An 8,058-nucleotide genomic window follows, 5' to 3' on the forward strand; every position below is an offset into this window, starting at 1 on the left:
AAACCCAGGGGATCTCTCTGCTCTAAGTAATGATTCATTGTTGCCTGAGTCATTTAGCCTGCTTGTAGGAGAAGGAACATGGGATATGGAGCCAGATGTCTGGGGACCAAGGCTCACTGGCCTGGCGGGGCCCAGCCCCTCCTGAGCTAACCAGAGTGATCAGGGAGCAGGAGTGCTTCCATCTTAGGACTCAGGCTGATAAAAGAAAAGTTCACATACTGAGGTCTGAGAAAGTTATTCTGGCTTATTGATGAGCTCACTTGAATTCCATGTCAACTAAAACAGCCTGTTTGTGGCCTTTCAAGCAACAAAGTGTGGAAAATTCTTAAAGAGATAGGAATACCAGACCACCTGACCTGCCTCCTGAGAAATCTGTATGCAGGTCAAGAAGCAACAGTTAGAATCGGACATGGAAACACAGACTGGTTTCAAATAGGGAAAGGAGTACGTCAAGGCTGTATGTTGTCACTCTGCTTATTTAACTTATATGCAGAGTACATCATTCGAAATGCTGGACTGGAATCAAGATTGTCAGAAGAAATATCAATAACCTCAGATATGCAGATGACACCACCCTTATGGCAGAAAGTGAAGAGGAACTAAAGAGCCTCTTGATGAAAGCAAAAGAGGAGGGTGAAAAAGTTGACTTAAAACTCAACATTCAGAAAACTAGGATCATGGCATTCAGTCCCATCACTTCATGGCAAATAGATGGAGAAACAGTGGAAACAGACTTTATTTTGGGGGCTCCAAAATCACTGCAGATGGTGACTGCAGCCATGAAATTAAAAGACACTTGCTCCTTGGAAGAAAAGCTATCACAAACCTAGACAGCATATTAAAAAGCAGAGACATTACTAGACAGCCAACAAAGGTCTGTCTAGTCAAAGCTATGGTTTTTCCGGTAGTCATGTATGGATATGAGAGTTGGACTATAAAGAAAGCTGAGCGCCAAAGAATTGATGCTTTTGAACTGATATTAGAGAAGGCTCTTGAGAGTCCCTTGGACTGCAAGGAGATCCAACCAGTCAATTCTCAAGGAAATCAGTCCTGAATATTCATTGGAAGGACTGATGCTGAAGCTGAAACTCCAGTACTTTGGCCACCTGATGTGAAGAACTGACTCATTGGAAAAGACCCTGATGCTGGGAAAGATTGAAGGCAGGAGGAGAAGGAGATGACAGAGGACGAGATGGTTGGAAGGCATCACTGACGCAATGGAATGAGTTTGAGCAAGCTCTGGGAATCGGTGATGAACAGGGAAGCCTGGTGTGCTGCAGTCCATGGGGTCGCCAAGAGTCGGACACGACTGAGTGACTGAACTGAACTGAAGCATGCGCTGTACATCTGCCTCAATTATTAGAGAAAAGGGCACACTGACCCAAAGTAAAGAATGTCCGTGTAAAATATAGTGGGGACTTACTGTGTACGTGCTGCTCTGGCTTTTTTGACGTCTTGATGGAATGTGTACCTGACTTATTTAATGTTCTTTGTTCAGACAAGATATAGAACCATGGTGCTTCTCCGGAGGAGTTCCTCAGTCATCTGAGAGCTATCTCCAGGCCATAATCCTTGGGCTTCCCTGATGGCTCAGCTGGTAAAGAATCTGCCTGCAGTCCAGGAGATAAAGGAGATGTAGGTTCAATCCCTGAGTTAGGAAGATCCTCTGGAACAGAAAATGGCAACCCACTGCGGTATTCTTACCTGAAAAGTCCCATGGACAGAGGAGCCCGGTGAGCCACATTCCACAGGGTCACAAAGAGTCGGACACGACTGAGCGCAAGCACATAGTCCTCAGTTAGCTCAAATAAAACTCTCGCATTTCTATTACAGAATTCTTATTTATTGATTTATTAATTATTTTCATCAACAAGGCCCAATCATGGGCCCACAAATCCAAGCAAGATGAAGGTTGCAGTAGTTCCCACATTGAAGTCAGGCTATGTTGGCAGAGAAGCAGGGCAGCAGCTGGGCAACCAAGACTGCAGATGCATGTAGACAGGTTTTTTGGTCCCCGTCTGCCCTGTGGACACCAAGCTCCAGCATCAGACCTGAGGACAGCAGCCTTACAGACTCTACTTAACCAGCTTAACCAGTTCCCACAATTGCATGTCAAACCCCTGTAATAAGCCTGCAGTCACTCTGCTTCTCTGGTGGAACACTAACTGATACCCATCCCAAACCCTCCCAATAGAGTGCTCTTTAGTATAAGTTATCTAGAGCAGCAGTCCCCAACTGTTTTGGCACCAGGGACCAGTTTCATGGAAGACCACAGCCAGCAGGGCAGGGCGTGGGTGTGGGTGGTTTTGGGGTGATTCAAACACAATACATTTATTGTGCCCTTTATTTCTATTATTATTACATCAGATCCACCTCAGGTCACCAGGCACCTCAGACCCCAGAGGCTGGGGACTCCTGATGGAGAATCTATTTCTGTTGCTTGCAGATCCTAAATCCCAAACCATACACATTGCCTAATGGTTTTTTAAATGTTTTCAAAATATTAAAAAAAAAAGTTTTTAAATTATAAAGCACTAAATACATGCATGTTACTGTTCCTTTCGTTAGTATAGACTGTGCTAGAAAGACAGAAACTCTAGGGTCAGATGGACAGAAGCAAATCTGAACTCTGCCAGGTAATAATAACAACTTTGGATTAAGATACTTACTCATTCTGAGCCTGAGTTCCCCTTTGTAAAAAGTGGGTGAAAGTTAGGAGTTAGCACTAGTATCCATGCATACAAGAGACTCTCAAGCTGTCACTGGCTTAAACAAGAAACACGGCTCTGAGGTCATCAGGACCCAGGCTCCTCATCCTCTAAGCTCTACCCTCTTCCTCAGGGTCCCCCACCCCTACCCTATGGTGGCCACACCTACCTGAAGGGGAGGCCGGCAAATGTAATCTTCATTATAGACTGTGATAAAGACTGGGCTTCTGTCACTGATGAAGGAGGTAACCCTGGGTATGGACTGTTATGTGTGGTGGAAAGTGCTGCCCAGCCCACCTGTGAGTGGTGCTTTTCCTTCTTCCCTCCTCCCTTTACCGTGCTCCTTGCCTGCTCCTCTCCCCACCGAACTCCTCCCAAATGCATCAGCAGCTTCCACCGATACATCAAAAAAATGAAGTTCAGAATCTAGGTTCCAGAGAGGGACAAGCTACATTTATTTCTTTTTTAAATCATTTTTTAAGATTGAAGGATAGTTGATTTACAATATAGTGTTAGTTACAACTGTACAGAAAAGTGATTCAATTATATATTTGTATATGTCTGTATTCTTTTTTTTTTTCTGATTCATTTCCATTGTAGTGTAGAGGGAACCTCTTTAAAAGTAGGTAAATTACATCACAATTTGTTAAATTAATTTTTATTGATGTATAATTACTTTACAATGTCCTGTTACTTTCTGTTGTATAGCAAAGTGAATCAGCTGTGAAAGTGAAAGTTGTTCAGTCGTATCCGACTCTTTGCGATCCCATGGACTGGGGACTGACAGGCTCCTCTGTCCATGGAATTCTCCAGGCAGGAATACTGGAGTGGGTAGCTGTTCCCTTCTCCAGGGGATCTTCCCAACCCAGGAATCGAACCCAGGTATCCCACATTGCCAGCAGATTCTTTGCCATCTGAGCCACCAGGGAATCAGCTATACATATACATAATTCCCCTCTTTTTGGATTTCCTTCCCGTTTAGGTCACCACAGACCATTGAGTCGAGTTCCAGTATATTCTCATTAGTTATCTATTTTATACATAGAATCAACAGTGTATATGTGTTGATCCCAGTCTCCCAATTCATCCCACCCCGACCCCGAACCACATTTCTGTACTTCTGGATCTTCTGCTTCCTGGCCGCGGGGCTTTGGGTAAACCTCCTAACCTCTTGAAGCCTGTTGTTCAATGGCAAATGTCCACAGCAATAGTGCTGACCTCAGAGTTTTGTGGTGAAGAGTGAACATGTTACTGCGGAAGGGGAGACAGTATAGTGCCTGCCACATAGTTCCTAAGCAGTAAATATTAGCTGTGATTATTGTCAATGTGATTATTTTCATGTTACCTTGGTCAAGTCTCTCCAGAGACAAACTCATGATGTTTTTTTTCCCTCTGGGTTCATTCTTCACAGCTTTCTTCAGCTTCGGGAGCCTGAACAGCGAGAAATATGATGAGGCTTAGGACGTTTCTCCTAAGAAGCTTTACTGAGCAGATTTGGGAAGTCCAGCGCATGCCTGATGGCCCTTCATGATGAGTAAGGAGCCTAGCTGCCAGGACTCCCCTCCTGAGCCCTCCCAGGAGTTCAGGGCCCCCCTGGGTGGGTGCTAACAGTCTCCCCTTGTCTATCCTTCAGAGCCAGCTGTTCAGTGGCCGTGAGGAGCAGGCCAGCTTCTTACCACAGCACAGGAGTGTGACTGTTATCTCTCACCAGATAAGCAATGTGTTCAGCCCAGGTCACTCACTTATCTGCAGGTGCTAAGCACCAAGCCTCTGCCTTTCTTCCTCCAGTCACTTTGCTCACTCTTATCGCCTCTGAGCATGGTGTGGTTTGCACATCTGATCTCAGCTTCTGGCTTGAGGCCCGAGAGGTGTCCTGGTTCCGGGGGACTGGAGTGTAGAGCCGCTTCCTTGGGCAGTGCACGGAGAAGAGCCCTGGGCCAGGGTCAGGGGATGCAGAACCCAGCCTGTCTCCAAATGAACGCATTGGTCTCAGCCGTTTCTGACGCCTCTTCCAGAGCTGACAATTCTGATTTGCTGTGAAAGGCCCCTGAGTGAGCATTCTTAGGGCCTGTGGATGAAGAATGTCGCCTGCCATATCAGGAAACACAAGGTGTTGTGGCCATCAGCTACTGCAGCTGCCCCTAGAGTGCACCCTGAGGGAATTCAGGGTGGAGAAGAACAGGATACTGGCCCTCAATAGTTAAGGTGCATATCAAAGGGATGATTTTAGTGACTACTGCATCCTCTCATACAAACAAACAAAAAAAAGTGCTAAATTCATTAATTTAAGATGTCTGGTTTTCTTTAATTAACAGCAATCTTTTGATGCTCCAATAACCGGTTTTTGTTTGTTTGTTTGTTTTTTAATGTTTGGCTGAGATCTTGGTTGCCCACAGACTCTCTAGTTGTGGCAAGCAGGGACTGCTCTCTGGTTGTGCGCAGGCTTCTCATTGCGGTGGCCTCTCGTTGCAGAGCACAGGCTTTAGGCACGCGCGCTTCAGCAGTTGCAGCGCTCGGGCACACTAGTTGTGGTGAGTGGACTCAAATGCAGCACTCAGGCGCTAGAGCACATGGGCTTCAGTAGTTGCAGCTGGAGGGCGCAAGAGCAAAGGCTCAGCAGCCGTGGTGCCCCAGCCTAGTGGCTACACAGCAAGTGGGATCTTCCCAGACCAAGGATCGAACCCACATCCCATGCATTGGCAGGAGAATTCTTAACCACTGGATCACCAGGGAAGTTCGACAACCTGGTTTTTGTTCCAAAATTCCTATCCTGGCTCCTCCCTTACTACTTCTTCAGAGCAGTCCCTCAGAGCTATTTCAGAGGCTGCCCCCTGGGACTAGAGTCCACAGCAATCCACCAAATAAAACATAATTTCAACTGCGTATTTTTTTTTTTCAGTCTACAGACCGACCAGAGAAGTTGAAGAAGATCTAAAATGAGGAGCAGGAAGTGCATCTTCAGCCTTCTGGCGAAGGAGAACCGTGAGTCTCTCTTGACCGCACTGCTGATTTGATGTTGCTTGTGTGGCTGTGTGGTCCACGGTGCCCACAGTGGCTTGTTCATGCTCATCAGCTTGTTCATGCAGAAATAGCTTGTGAGAGCAATGACTATCCCATGCAAATCCTGAGCAAGAAAGGTGGGGGAAAATTCTAGAATATTTGCAGGAAGTAAAGTAATGACATAAAGAAGTCCTTACTTAAGAAATGCTTCACATTACAATCAGCACTTACAGAATGAACTAGTGGTGGGCAGGGGAAGCACATATTATTTATTTACTCTACAAGATGATTCCCTCACTTTATAAAAAGCCAGATATTTCTTCTCGGAAGTCAGCACTCATGGTGTGCTAAATGTAAAGTTGACGCATGTAATATAGCTAATTAGACAACTTTTGACTAATAAATCTACTGCTTAATAAGCATAATAAACATAGCCGTGCTCTGCAGTGTTATAGATAAAGTGTTTTGTTTTGTATTTTAATAAACACACATTTTGGGGATAAATTTCCTTAAGTGTTATACAGCAGAAACTAACATTTGCCGACAAAGTTCTGTATAGTCAAAGCTATTTTTTTCCAGTAGTCATGTACGGATGTGAGAGCTGGACCATAAAGAAGGCTGAGCTTCGAAGAATGGATGCTTTTGAATTGTGGTGCTGGAGAAGACTCTTGAGAGTCCCTTGGACAGCAAAGAGATGAACCAGTCAGTCCTAAAGGAAACCAAGTCTGAATATTCACTGGAAGAACTGATGCTGATGCTGAAGCTCCAATACTTTGGCCACCTGATGCAAAGAGCTGACTCATTGGAAAAGGCCCTGATTCTGGGAAAGATTGAGGGCAGGAGGAGAAGGGGTAACAGAGGATGAGATGGTTGGATGGCATTAATGACTCAATGGACATGAGTTTGAGCAAACTCTGGGAGATAGTGAAAGACGGGGAAGCCTAGCGTGCTGCAGTTCATGAGGTCACAAAGAGTGGGACACGACTTAGCAACTAAACAAAAACAACAACAACAACAAAGCAATCATACTCCAATAAAAATTAATTTTAAAAAGAAAATAAAGTTAGGTCAAAAAAAATTCTGTAAGATAATGTCTTTCTCAAGGTCCAATGTAACGCGTGTGCCTACTGTGAATTGTAGAGAAGGCTTGTCAGTTGCCTTTGAAGGTGAAATCCATTTTCTGTGATGAAAGGTCTGTAATACTAACATTTTACCACAAGGGGGCAGCGCACCACAGGGTAGTGAACAGCAAAACCCGCGATTGGGAATGCACAGCTTTGGGCAAGACTGCCTCCTTCCCGGGCCTGGGGGTGGGGGTGGGGGGACAATTAATTTACAGTTGTGAAGAGGCAGATCTGATGGTGCCTTGGCACAACCGAAAGCCCTAAGTGTTTGCCAGAAACCTCTTAGCTGTTCTCCTGCAGAAAAAGGATTGAAATCATTTTGTGTACACTGACAGAAACAATGTTTCCTATATAAATACAAAATTTGTCTACCGACATCATCAACAAATGTGATTTTAAGCAGGTACCAATACACACTGTTTTCCCTTCAAGTTTCTTTCATGAGCTTATAGAAGTGCATTCTCTCTTACTCAGGCTGTCACTCAGTCGTGTCTGATTCTTTGTGACCCTTTGGACTGTAGCCCGCCAGGCTCTTCCGTTCAGGGGACTTTTCAGGCAAGAATACTGGAGTGGGGTGCCATTTCCTCCTCAAGGGGATCTTCCCAACCCAGGGATTGAACATGTGTCTCCTGCATTGCAGGTGGTTTCTTTATCGCTGAGCCAGCAGGGAAACCCTAGAAATGCACGAAGTAAAATAATTCATTCATGTTCTACTGATCATGTCTTTGGACTGGCTCTGGATGGAAATAGTGCTTAGGATTTATAGTAAATTATCATTGAGTAAGGGCTTCCCTGCTGGCTCAGACAGTAAAGAATCTGCCTGCAATTACTGAGTAAAAATAAGTTCCCAAGAAATTTAGGATAGAAAATTAGAGGTGTTTTTGTTTTGTTTTAGGGAAAATTTTCCTTTGAAATTTTTGTAATGGACTAGATTTCCACTGAATGTATTGAAATATTATAAAAGTGATTAAACATGCCAGGAAACCAAGTGATTCTACTATGTCTTGTCTATACCAGCTGAAGGACAAATCAATGGTCCTATTGGTTCCAGGTCCCAGATCTGGCCGACAGCAGCACATGAATTGATCACTCCATAGTTTTCACCTCATGGGAAAACTTAGCCAGGGGGAGTTTACGCTTGACTATGTGGCAGATCCACGTATGTCTTCTGATACTCATTTCCCTGTCGTCCTTTGTACCAAAGCTGCCAGCTGTCAGCTGAGTAT

General features: G+C 44.7%; 1 long non-coding RNA gene across 1 annotated transcript; it reads left to right on the plus strand.

Annotated features, from left to right (window-relative positions):
• Positions 1-2,206: 2,206 nt before the first annotated feature.
• LOC133257232 (uncharacterized) lies at positions 2,207-7,820 on the plus strand. The gene is made up of 3 exons (XR_009739463.1): positions 2,207-4,242; positions 5,608-5,690; positions 6,288-7,820. It is a non-coding gene; the product is annotated as an uncharacterized LOC133257232 (long non-coding RNA).
• The last annotated feature ends 238 nt before the right edge of the window (positions 7,821-8,058 follow it).

Source organism: Bos javanicus, chromosome 11 (genome assembly GCF_032452875.1).
Source record: "Bos javanicus breed banteng chromosome 11, ARS-OSU_banteng_1.0, whole genome shotgun sequence".
Taxonomy (NCBI): Eukaryota; Metazoa; Chordata; class Mammalia; order Artiodactyla; family Bovidae; genus Bos; species Bos javanicus.